The 13,155-nt window shown below is 48.5% G+C and overlaps 1 protein-coding gene across 9 annotated transcripts in view; it reads left to right on the top strand.

Annotated features, from left to right (window-relative positions):
• Nucleotides 1–13,155, top strand: part of KCNJ15 (potassium inwardly rectifying channel subfamily J member 15) — a 76,978-nt gene that overhangs the window by 22,051 nt on the left and 41,772 nt on the right. For 5 of the 9 annotated variants that reach the window (XR_006207731.1, XR_006207729.1, XM_042956874.1 and 2 more), the window contains exon 2: nucleotides 11,374–11,566. The exons of 2 other annotated variants lie outside the window; for them this stretch is intronic. The gene's annotated coding sequence lies outside the window, so the exon portion shown is untranslated. Of the gene's footprint in view, nucleotides 1–11,321; nucleotides 11,567–12,125; nucleotides 12,891–13,155 lie in introns of those variants that run through there. 2 more of the 9 variants (XR_006207730.1, XM_042956877.1) reach the window with 2 other exon arrangements.

The raw sequence follows: 13,155 nt of genomic DNA, 5'->3' as shown, positions 1-13,155 counted from the left end.
ACCTAAAAAGCAGAAAACAATTTTCAAAACTCAAGGTCCAACGACCCTGTTTGCACATAACAAAGCCGGCCCCTGCGTCTCCCCTGCGTGTTTCATCCCGTGCCGGTTTCCCCCCAGGCTTCCCCGTGTGCACCAGGAACACACACACACACACACACACACACACACACACACACACAGTTTTGCGTGTACCACTGTAGACAAGCTTTCCACTCCTCGCCGCTCCCCTAACAAAACCAGACGGGACCTTGCTGACGCAGGCTTCCCTCTTAACTGAAATTCCATCTCTGGGATGCAGTGAACTGACCAGCGTCGCTGCTTCCACATTTGGCCCCTGCTGACCCTGCCCAAGTGGTTTCCACACCCTCAGGTTTTCACTGTATACCTACCGGTGGTAGGAGTGCGTTGCCTCACCAGGAACCGTGAACCGTCAGCGCACTCCCACCCCGTATCTCTGTTCGCACACATAACCAAGTTAGTTGTATCTGTATTTGATTCAGTATCAGGCAGAGTCAACACGTCAGTAGCAAACAAGAAACCGGAGGGGTGTTTGTGCAACGTCAAATATTGTTTTAGGTTCTATCACCAAGATTGGAGATAGATTGTCAAGCTTGATTTCTGGGAATGCTAATGTCCCATAAAAGTCAAGAAATAATGCTTAACTCAGTGGTATAAACCTTCTAGCTTATCACTGCAATGCAAGGCACTTCAGGAAAACTGGCACGATCAAACTCGTTTCCTAGGAACGAGCTAATTAGGTCCTATTTATTCAAGTAATCTGAACTCTGACTACCCAAGTGGTTTTCGATAAAGAAAAAAATAGAGCGATACTCAGAAAACCCTCGGAAGCCCTTAGACCTATGTTGCCGTCCTTGGAAGAAGAAGCAGGACTTCTGGGGAATGAAATCATTGGAGATATTTTAGGCCGGCTCACGGTCTCTGTGTGAGGACCGGTAAAAACAGCAGATCTTGGAGGAATCCAAGTCTCCCACAATTGAGCTGTCCCACAATTCATTGCAAACACAGAAGAAAAGAGCATCTAGGTATTAGAACGGGGCTTTGCACGGGACCATTAGTGGGCTTTGCACGGGACCATTAGTGGGGGCTGTGGGTTCAGGCAAAACAAGCGAGTGTCCCGTCACAGTGGCCGAGCGCCATGGGCAGGAAGAGTGTCTTGGCACCAGCCCCCTTCCCCACAGAACCCTGCTCGCCGGGGTCCCCTGACACAGCGCTCATGGAACCAGACACATCCCTCGTCCTCGTCTAAACTGCGCGAGAACCCGGGAGATAAATTTCCTTCCCTTAGTTCACTAGCGCACAAACCAGCTCAGGGGATTCAGTGAACTTCCCCCCGGTCATGTAGTCAGTACATTCTAGAATCAACTCCATGCCTATCTGAGACTAAACCTATACGTTCCCCCCCGTTCCAGCATACTGTTTTGCCAGAAAGAAATCATATCACAGTTCAGCATTCCGAGGCAAGGATTACATTTTGGGTTCATTTTTTTTTTTCTCTGTTGGTCTCCACACTACGGAGCGAGAGCTGACGGGTGAGATAAGATATACCATTAAACAATTTGAAAAGCAAAACATGACGCTGTTTGCCCAAGAGATCGCTGCGAGTCTAAGCCGATAACCCGAGGGTTCCTGTTGGTGCACATGCTCCACTGGGGGATAAGGGCTATTTATTGACTGATAAACCGTAATGCCGTGCCTTTGGAATCACCGCCGCCTAGTAAGTACACACAGATTTCAGAAGGGAAGTGAGCGAAGGCAAGTGTTCAGTGATTAGCAGAAATTCGACAATGGGAGTAGGGTGACAACGTACAAGTTGTTAGTCAGTCAACGCTCGTTCCGGACGGGGGTGACCCACAGTGGTGAACCAAAGCAGTTGGGACACAACAGATGATGGAGATAGAAAATGTTGGGGCACCTGGGTGGCTCAGTAGGTTAAGCGTCCAACTTCGGCTCAGGTCACGATCTCACAGCTCGTGGGTTCGAGCCCCGCGTCAGGCTCTGTGCTGACAGCTCGGAACCTGGAGCCTGCTTCGGATTCTGTGTCTCCCTCTCTCTCTGCCCCTCCCCTGCTTGCACTCTGTCTGTCTCTCTCTCTAAAAAAAATAAATATGAAAGAAATTAAAAATAATAAGAAGAAAAAAAAGAAAAAAAAAAGAAAATGTCCTCCAGCACGTGGCCAAAAATAAATGCACAAAGGGGGAGTAACCCGAGGGATATTTCTTAGTGGGGGAGTAAAGCCAATCCAGTATGCCGTTTCCAGCCTGGATACGTGCTGTCAGCCACCGAGGGAGTTGAAGGAGGCACAGCCTGGCTTTCAGGAGCCCAAGCTTGCCTCGGAATTCTCCAGATCCTCTTATTCGGGCTGGACTGTCAAGGAGAACAAAGAAAGAAAAAGGCGTCCTTTTACTGGCATTCTTTATCATCTCTTTGCCCTGCTGATGACTCGGCAGCGTCTACAAGTGCCCTTGATAAGGGGAAATGCCGTGCGAGGACAAGAGTGACCATGGACAGTCTTCCCCTTGAGCCCATTTTTCGTTTAACACATGTGTGTGTACCTTTGGGTAGATCGGCGTGAGGCAGTGTTTCCCTAAGCAGTGTGGACCCTCTGCTTAGGTTGACAAGGAATAGAAGGGGTTTACGGTTGGTATTTTAAGAGTGCCTGGTACCCTCTTTCGGCACTCCTGCTCCGTCTTCGGTGTGAAGTCCTTTAGGGTTTGTGACAACTCGGCTGGGATCTTTCACTTTGCACAATTTAAGGCAAATTGCATCCCTCAGCTTTTCCACCATAGCTAGAATATTTGGCCACGGGCACAATCCCGCAATGGGAAAGATCCGAAAGCAAAAACCCCAGTTGTTTACCCAATTTTGCTAATAGCAAATGTCTGAAATGAGTCCTAGGTGCATTTACGTCCTGTAGAAATAGGGGTACTGATGGAGAATCGGGATGTTTTATGACATTCTTCCTTGTGGCTATCAGAGATAGGAGCTATATGGGCTCATAGGGAAGTGATTCAGGATGCTACAAAAGAAAGAGTTACAGCCTAATCATTTCAATAACTGGTAAATCAAAATAAAAAGAGCCGGAAAACATGCAATGCGCACCCAGTGGGCTGTGCCAGAGGCCAGGGGCTGAACTTGGGAGAAGTGGACAAGAGGCTCTGTGTATGTTCAGGAACCAAAACCTCAGGGCAACAAGTGTCAGAACAAGCGAGGCCTGTAGGGAGGGAGGGGACCGTTTGATGCGATGTGCTGATGAAGGATAGTGTCCACGTCACCAGATGGGATCACACACCTTGCTTGCCCTTTGATATTTCCAGCCTAAAAAGAAAGATGCCCCGTTGACTTGGTGATTCATTTTATTTTATTTTATTGTAGAGCATAAGTATGCAAGGAGGGGAGAGAGTCAGAGGCAGAGAGAGAGAGAGAAGAGAGAGAGAGAAGGAAGGAGAAAAAGGGAGAGAGAGTCCCAAGCAGGCATAACGCTCAGCATAGAGCCCAATGTGGGACTCAGTCCCGCAACCCTGGGATCATGACCTGAGCCAAAATCAAGAGTCGGACGCTCCACTGACTGAACCACCCGGGCACTCCGACTTGGTGACTTTTTATCACTCTCCAAGGAGCAAGCACTAAAATATTCACTGCTTTTGTCTTCCCCAAGTGATCATTGAAATTATTCAGGGTGATAATACCATTTTCTGTACGACTCTATTTTAAATATTCTAAATGTAAATCTTGGATTCTCCAACACAGACTCAGTCTACTGGGTGCAAAATACTGCATTTGCCCATCTGGTAGAGATAGGGTCCGTGGCCACCGATAGTTCACTGTCTGGCCCAGCCTATTACCTATACAGTTGGTTCAAGGTTAAACAGTAAGATGGCAACAGAAGATGTGAGTCGATGCCTGTAACACGTTGCCGGATCAGCAATATGGCCGGGCTCTGAAAGGAAGGTGGCATCCCACTGGTTGCAATGACCTGGAAATGGGAACTCTACCCTGTGGATGTTGCTTTCCTGCTTCCCAGCCCACACTGTCAACACTGAAAAGCAGACACTACCGTCTACCTTTCATTGATGGGACTCGCCACCATTCACCTAGCAAGAGTGGATGTCAGGTGAACCGGAAACAAATTGTGCGTATTTAACATGAGATATAAGGTGGCACCAACACTAGCTAAAGCAACGAAGTCCGACTTGAAAAAGGCAAGGGGAAACTGGATCACCATTGGGCTCACGTCAGTGGTGCTTCGTACGTCACCGACACCCGAGCCGTGCTGCAGGTGGGGACCTGGAATCAACAACTAGCTCCAGCAGAGGTTTAAAGGAAGGTGTCCACCCCCCATGAAGAGTGGTGATCATTTCCTGTGTCTAACTTTTTAAGCCTACATTTTCCCACTTGACAACATTGTATCATACAAATGCCCTAGCAAAGGTCTGTTTGGCGCTAAAAAATTAGGATAGCCTGCCTATGCTAACACTTTTATTTCCAAATTAAGTTTTGAGAATTTAGTACTAGTCCAGGGGCTGTGTCCTACGGGATGGTTTAAAAACCAATAGATGAAATCAAGTTCAAGAACAGATGACCTTGTAAGTAATTCAGTGAGGGCCGTTCACCCGTTCTGTGCAAGAGATCATCCTTCACAGTGTTCAGGTGTAACTGGCCTTGTGACAAAAGTTGGGCGAGCTTACCTGCGAGGCCAGCTTTTCTATTAGGTTTATAGAAATACCGTTACTTCACCTTACCTACTCTTTCAGTTGGTAGCCCCTAGGCCTTGAGTAGTTGGCTTGTTTAGCTCCTTTTCAGAATTTGCTGCTGTTGATAATTTCGAAAATTCTCTCAGGTCCTTCATGGAACACAAAACAGCCACACTCCTCACCCTAAATGATGCCCTCAAACTTGGCGTGTTGGGTCATGATTGTTTTCAACAGAAGAGGCCCAAACATGTATTTATCTGTTTCCCCATCGGTCTCAACCTCAATCAAGAAAAAAAAAAAATGGAGTGGCTTGTGAGTTCTGGGTTGAGGCAAGCTGGCGGCAAGAAGTTAATGCAACAGGGATCTTGTTTGGACCATACGCCATGTTATGGGAAGGAGGAGCAAAGAGAGAGAGAACGCTAGAACTGGTCACAATCCTTGAAAGGCAACACGATACTGTTCTGAGAGACCCCTGTGGTCTACAGAGATGTTGAACTTATTGTCAACGATCAGTCACTGAAACTCCAAAAGCGAAGGGCGAGCTCTGGGGATGTGGGCTGGTGCCTGCTTCCACATTGAGTTCGATGCCTGGGGACGCCATCGGAGGAGGCCATCGGAGGAGGGAGAGCCTCCTCCGAAGGCTTGAGCCTTTGGAGAAATTAGTCTTATTGTTCTATTAACACTTTATCAGCTTCAAGCTCCAAGCCCATCCGGCAAATCTGGGGAGAGAATGAGTCCAATAGCGTGTCCTCGTGTCCTGACAGCCTCACACTGAGACCCACAGCTCTTTTTACACCAATTCGAGCTTTGACATGGGTTTCTGCCATTCGAATAAATTATATGGGTACAAACGTGTAAAAGTAGGGACTAACATAGTACAGCTCAGGGTATGAGAAGCTACAATGGGATGCTGGTGTAGATCCTGGGTTTCAAGCTCTGCGGACGCTGTGAAGGAAACTCTCCGGTCTTTGGAGTCTAACTCAAAATATCAAGAAACTGGACAGAATGACCTGTAGGCTCCCTCGAGCTATGACTAAGCCTTGCTGATTCTTCTCCTTGCTTCCTTTCTGGGACGTAACCATCAGTAAGTGATTCCCTCTCCCTCAGAGCCACTCCAGGGAGAGGTGTCTGGTGGGAGAGGCAGGATGGCAAAAGTGGGAGATGAGGTGTTTACATGAACGGGATGGCTTGGAGAGCTGGCGAGATGCCCTGATAAAATGGCGTTCTTGAGGGTTTGGGGCAAGCTCACTTCTGCTTGGTGACTGGAATGTCTAAATGAAAGGCAGAAATGATAGAGAACAAATATGAGCTTTGATCTCTTCGTTACAAAGTTAATATTCATAAAGTGTAAACATTAATAAATAAAAATGTGGTCTTTATTTTTTTTTTTAAGTTTATTTATTTTGAGAGAGGGGAAGTGGGGGAAGGACAGAGAGGGAGAGAATCCCAAGCAGGCTCTGCGCGGTCAGCACAGAGCCCGATGTGGGGCTCAAACTCATGAATTGCGAGATCATGACCTGAGCTGAAGTCAGATGCTTAACCAATGGAGCCACCCAGGCGCCCCAGCCTCTATGTTCTTCTGGTGTTACTAAGAGAAGGGCACCTTTCAGGCTCTTGAGGTTCATGCTAAGGCCAGTGTGACCTATATACTTTCATACTTAATGAAATACCCTTAATGGTTCTATAGCTGGATCCATTTTTGTTGTTGTGATTCTTGCCATGGAAACAAGATCCCGTAAGGCTCAGGTTAGAGCCACCTTGGCGAGTTGTCCCACAGGTGAGATCGCTTGGCTCTTCCCATGTTCACCATCATTCGTTCTATTTATTTTTTCTATAATGCTTACAGCCCTTCAGTATCCCTGCCTATGAAAAACTTACCAGTTGAACTCGATCGTCCCCTCCTCTGGAAGCCTACCTTCAAACTCCCAGGGCACAGTCCATTGCCCTTCCTATGGGCTTCTAGAATATTTTGGTCATGTAGCATTTATCACCCAGTTTATACTCAGCTATTTCCCGATCTTGCACTTTCCTCCAGGCCTGGGACCGTGGGGTCGTTGTCACCCAGCAAAGAGAAGACACCCAGTTCAGTTATTAATCAAGTTAAATTGACACGGCCTTAATAGCAAAGTGTTCCATTGGTGCTATGCCCTGCTGGGTTCTGCCTGGCACTTTGAGGAACTGACCATGTGCGTCTGAAGGGAAGTTCCAAATTTTAGTGCTGACATCCCCAATTTTATTTTGATTGGGAAATTGATGTAGCAGAGGAGGGGGGTGGCGGATGCTGAAGGGGTGAGGGTTCACCGTAAGGGGGGGGCCTGTACCAGTGGAAGGGATCACTTCCAGCATTCACAGGATGAGCCCATGCCCCTGGTGGCCTGCCCAGATCCCCTCGGACCTCCTTCCCTGCTTCTCGGTGTGAATATTTCTTCCCCGTCCACCACCTCCTTAAGGCCACCCTTGGCCACTTCCTGGCAGAGGCAGAAAGCCAGAGCACCGGGGAGGTTGGATGTCCCATCAGCCCTTCTCTTAGTAATAGTGGCCGGGGCGAGAGCAGGAAAGTCCAGATCCCTTCTCTACGATGCTACTTTCACTCCAGAACCCTCTCCAGATTCGGGCCTGAGCCTAAAATTGTCCCTTCCTTAACTTCATCCCTCCCCTGCCTGCCTCCCTTTCTCTCCGTCAGAGCGATTCCAGGAGCACTTGAATCAATCTCAAGTGCATCCTTGTCGCAACACCTGCTTCTAGAAAGCCACTCCCAGACGAGTTCAGCTCTGTGACTTCCTGGGGCAAGCCTCAGGAAGGCTTTGACCAGGTCAAAGGCAAGCAGCGCCCCAGCTCTGGTCTGCAGAGTCTTGTGAGGATTGAAACGGACATTCTTCATTCCCCACGGCTCACCTACATTCGGGGGAAGGAGGAGTGTTCTACAGGCCTCCGGGACAGGAGCTGTGGGAGCAAATGAGGCACCCGGCCACAACCTGCTGAGCCTGTGCAGGGACTTGGAGCGGTGGGGTCATAGGCAGCTTCCAGGAAGTTTTAACATAACACTGACATAACACTCCATCAACAGTCCCATATCTGAGGCAACTTAAATAGATCTGCTCAAAGGTAAAAATGTACTTTTTTCCTCTTAAAACACTTAAGGTGTTTGAGAGAATGAAGGTTTTTTTATGTCTCCATTCAAGCCAAGATGAGAATTGGAAGCATGACAGCATTTTCTTTTTTTGGAAATTATTCTTGGGAAATGGCTCTCCTGAAAGACCTAGGTCTTGTGATCTTTTCTGTCCAGTTTTAAGACATCATTTTAGAACTTTGCATAAAAATGCAGACTTTAGATGTGTACTCTATTCAAATTTGACACATGTAAGAGTCTTGCTTTCAATTAATCAGGAAGGAAGGAAGGAAGGAAGGAAGGAAGGAAGGAGGGAGGGAAGGAGGGAAGGAAGGAGGGAAGGAAGGAAGGAAGGAAGGAAGGAAGGAAAGAAGGGAGAAAGAAAGATTTACTGAATACTCATTCATGTTTATTTTTTAATTTAAGCTAATAGACTAATAACATTAACCCTCTTCAATTACAAGATGATATGCTATGTGTTTTGAAGAAATCTGATCGTAGATTCCAGATCCTCCTCTTTAGAAGTGGCTTGTAAAGCAGATTTCATTCACTGGATAGGAGAGAGATTGGGTGACACAAAATGTTTTCAGTCAAGATTAATAATTTACCCTGGTTTCCTCACTTAGCATCCGAAATAATTAGCTCATTCGGTTATTAAAACATGCTAAGGAAAGTCTGTCCCCGTGGGACCGAAATCTCATATAGATACTTTTCTAGAACTTTCCTACTCACCTCTCCACACTTGGCCTTGCATTTTTAATGCCTCGCCACCTTTTGTTTACCTACAACCTCAGCACCTAATTGTCTTAACCTCTAAAGTATTTCATGTATTCACACTATTTTGAGCTCATTCTCTTCTTTCATCACGTTTAAGAGTGTGTGATGAATGAACATGGGCTCTACTTTGTATGGCCCTGCAAGAACGAAAGCCAGAATACTAGACCGTGATTATCATTCATGTAGTGTATGACTACATATTCATGTAGTATATTCAAAGAAATCGACACATGCATATGTATGCCCACAATAGACTAATTTGAGAAAAATGTAGCCTAATGAAAAATGCATGGGCTGAGAGAGAGAACTGTTTTGAGCCTCACCCCTGACCCCCTTCCAGCTCTATGATTCTGAGCAAATCACTTAACCTCTCTGGCTCCCTCGCCCTTCAATGTAGCTAATCGTGCCCTTTTAGCCTGAGTATCAAATTGATAACATCCCTGAAAGAACCTGAGAATGAGTTGAGAATGAGTATTCAAATGTTAGTTTATTAATTAAAGCGGAGACTGGAAATATTCATCAAAAGTAAGAAAATAAGAATTAAATTTCAATTGTAACAAACTGTAGTGTCCGTTTACAAATCTACGTGACAATTGATTATTTTAGGGACTCCGATGTGCCAGGGGCACCCAGCGAACAAGGCTGGTGCGGTTGAGTCTAAATGAAACCAGCGAGAAACGATAAAGAACCAGCACAATTCAGGCAGTGCTCAGGGACATGCAGAGTAAAAGGGAGAACTAGGAAGCCAGTTGGGTTGGGGTCCCATGAGATGAGGGGCCCAGCCCCCCTGAGCAGGTGCCAGTGGGCTGAGTCCTCAATGGGGTCAATTGGGTAAATGCAGATCTGATGGAGAACCTTCCGGGCTGGTAGGACAGCCTGTGCCAATCACCTGAGGTAGGATATAGACAGACCTTGAAGTTGGGTTTCCCCTTTCTTGTTATTCTCCACCTCTGTGTTTACCTGTTTTATTTCTTTTTTAATTTTTTAATGTTTATTTGAGAGAGAGAGAGAGAGAGAGAGAGAGCATGAGCGGGGAGGGGCAGAGAGAGAGAGAGACACAGAATCGGAAGCAGGCTCCAGGCTCTGAGCTGTCAGCCCAGAGCCCGACGCGGGGCTCGAACCCATGAACCGTGAGATCATGACCCGAGCTGAAGTCGGATGTTCAACTGACTGAGCCACCCAGGTGCCCCTACCTGTTTTATATGGGGCTTCCTTACGAGCCTCCTATGATGTCCGTCCGATTCTACGATCTGGAGTAAGATCACCAGCTGGAAGGTGTCTGCACCTTCCGTGTCGTCTTCATCCTCTCAAGCCCTGAGCCCCCCGGGGAGCCCAGCATCTTCCCAGAGGGGCCACCGTACTCTCGCGGGCAGAAGAGGAAGCCCTTGCTTCCCGGGAAAGAGAAGGGCAAAAGGGAAGGGTGCACTGTTCCCCCTGGGGAACCGGAAAAAAGGGAATGATTGACGCCAGTCCTTGGAGTCAAGGGAGGGGGTGGGACAAAATAGGGACTTTCAGACATCCCCCCTTAAAAAGGAGAATAACCCCTCACCCCTTCCTGCCCCCATTGAGTTCCGGCCGCCTGAAAAGCCACAGCGGCGCCCAGCGTGGAGCCGAGGGGATAATGCACAGCAGCGCGGACCCCAAAAATCAGGGGAGGGGACGTATCATTTGCTTCCAACAAATCATTCAGCATAAAGCAGCCGCAGAGCCCTGAGCCCTCCGAGGTGCCTGCACAGGGTGGGTGTGAGGGTGCCGTCGTCACCTTTGTGACAGACGGCCTTCGCTTCCCTTGGCCTTGTCTTTGGGCCCATGCAGGAGGTCTCACTGGGGCAGGCGCCTATGGGAAAGTCATCGCCTCGGAGTTTGCTGGGGCCCCTGTGCACTCTGGCCACGGGGAGCCTGGAGACCCGCACAGGCCTTGGACGGGCCTCCCTTGGATGGGCCATGGCCGCAAGAAATGGCTTGGTAGAGGGAGGACTTACCACTGTGCCCCAGAAACAAACTCTGCCTCCATTTCCAGAGACTGAGGCTTCCCCCTTAGCCTTCTGCTTCGAGGACGGAAGTCATAAAGGCACCAGACTCTGCACACAAACGCTGGAAACCAGATTCCAACAGGGAACCTCAACCCCAGCTTCCGCGATCCAGAAGAACCTGATTTTACCCATATCCGTCCAACGTCTTTATGCTTCCTGATCAGAGAACACAGGGGCTGTAGGAAAAATCAACATGGCTGTAAGGGGATCGAGCGGAAAGCACACAGTTTTTCTCGGTGATATTTTGCTTTTATGTATATAGTCACCATGTGAGTCATCAGTACAGGTTCCCTCTGCTTTTCCCAAGAGGCAGGAGTTTCTGTTAACATTCAGCTGCCGTGGGGACAGGGTGAGGAGGAGGGGACAGGAGGTATAGGGGAGCTGGCTAGAAGAGAGCGTCTAGTTATTTATTTATGGTTTATTCAGGCAAAAGGGCCTAAAAACAGGCTTTGAGAGGCCCGAGTGTCCTCAACGGCTAAATGGCCCTTTTCTTGAAAAGGACATCAGCTTTCTCTCCTACAGGTGTTCAGGGACCTCAGGGCTGGTGTCCACTAGAATGTTTTGCTGGTCTGTAGGTTTCCTTAAGGCACACTGCTGACATCATGGAGCCCTCTCTCCCTCTCCCTCTCTCTCTCTCCCTCTCTCTCCCTCCCCCCCACCACCCCCCCCCCCCCGCCCTCCTCCCTCCAGGTCCCTCCTCCCTCCGTTCAATCTCTCCCAATCTCTTTCCTCCTCTCTTCAGTTCCTTCAGGTAAATCCTCCTGAAACTTGTACCAACTAGTTTTTGACTGACAGCGAGCAGCGAGAGACTTTTCTTCACTCTGAGAGAACCAACCCAAACACCGATCTTTCCCAAGGCGACCTGTATCACCAGGACCATTTCTTTGCCAGGTCACCGCCTGCCTTCTAGCCAGGAGCCCGGTGCATCCCCGCAGGTAAGAGGTACGCGCCTCGGTCAATGCCGGAGCCCTCAGCCGGCTGCAGGGTTTTCTGGAAAACTTTGCTCCAAGGCAATGAAGGGGGTTGGTGAGTCTCTTAAAACTCACTTAAATCATTCAAAACTTCCTAGCTTATCTGGGGGAGATTTACAAGTGCCGTTTGCATGTGGAAAGCGGGTTTTTACTTAATGATGGGGCAAAAAGGAAAAAAAAAAAAAAGCGCTTTATTCCTGCCTGGGAAACCATATCCAGATGTGGTCTTGTTTGCTGTGGGTGTAAGTGATCTAGGTGGAGGGACGGAATGACTCCGGCTTCTCCTTGCTAGTGTTTTCTCTCACGGTGTCTGTCGGAGCGGGTTTGGTACTGATTTGCGGGGATGAGATAGTTCTAGGGTGGCTCTCTGGCCGTGAGCTTCCTTTGTCCGGGGAGAAGTCAGGGTGGGCTGCCGTAAGGCGAAACCTCACCGGAATGGTTTAAAATCTGTTACCTATCCTCACGAGAGAGAGAGAGAGAGAGGGAGAGAGAGGGAGAAAGTTACGTAAGTTTTCCACGGTAGGTAAACAATTCTGGCTTCGGAAACATGAGGAACCCTGTTCACAGCCCGGCGGGGGAAGGCGTCTGCCTTAGAACCCGTGTGTGATTTCCTGTGAGTTCACGCTGCTCTCAGCTGAGCAATGTCACTCGGCGTGAAATTTCCACCCGGCTCCCGTGAAACCGGTGTTGTATCTCCTGCCTGCACTTCCGTGTTGGGTCGCCTGGAGGATATGAGAACCTGCCGTCCGAGGAGGTGTTTCTTGACCTCCCAGCTTCTCTGTGTCGCGGGTGGGGAAACTGACCCCACAACGCGATGTTCAACCGGACAGAATTCAAGACCCGAACTGTGTGCCCCGCTCGGTTCACACGTGCGCGGGTTTACTTCTTCCGAGCGGAAAATAGTTTAATCTTTGTTTTGTTTCTTGTGTGTGTGTGTGTGTGTGTGTGTGTGTGTTTACCTAAAGGAAGCGTTTTGAAAAAAAAGAAACTGACAAAGGATTGGTCAAGTCCTTTCTTTGAAACCTCAGAACCCCGCTCACACTCACGCACAGTCGACTGCCAACCCCGATCTTACCCTATTGGGTCCTGTCTTTGTAAATGTTTACACAACTGTGTAACGAGCAGCCGTAGCCTGAGGTGACGGATTCTCTCGATTTAAACTTGTCCTAAGGATCCAAAGGAGAGAGTCACATGCGGCCACCACTCGTGTTCAATTCAAACACCAGCCGCTGGTGGAAAGTATCAGGACGCTGGCGTGCAAGTCAGCACTTACCTCATGCAGGGCTCCCTCCTCCGCTCTTCCTTCCTGGGGGGTTTTTTGGTTTGTTTTTGTTTTTGTTTTGAGCAGTTTTCCTTCTTTTCTAGCTGCAAATGTAATCAATGAGCATGCGGGGAGCCACCCAGAGGTAACATGGCAAGTGTCCCCTAAAGGTTGCAAATTAGAAGACTTTAACCAGACCGGGGTCATCCGTATCCCAGAAATGCCAATCCAATAACAGAGCTGACGGGTCTTCACCGAGTTAAATAAACGCATAAATCGTTGGGGGTTTGCA

Source organism: Panthera tigris, chromosome C2 (genome assembly GCF_018350195.1).
Source record: "Panthera tigris isolate Pti1 chromosome C2, P.tigris_Pti1_mat1.1, whole genome shotgun sequence".
Taxonomy (NCBI): Eukaryota; Metazoa; Chordata; class Mammalia; order Carnivora; family Felidae; genus Panthera; species Panthera tigris.
This window is presented reverse-complemented; position numbering and strand designations above follow the sequence as displayed.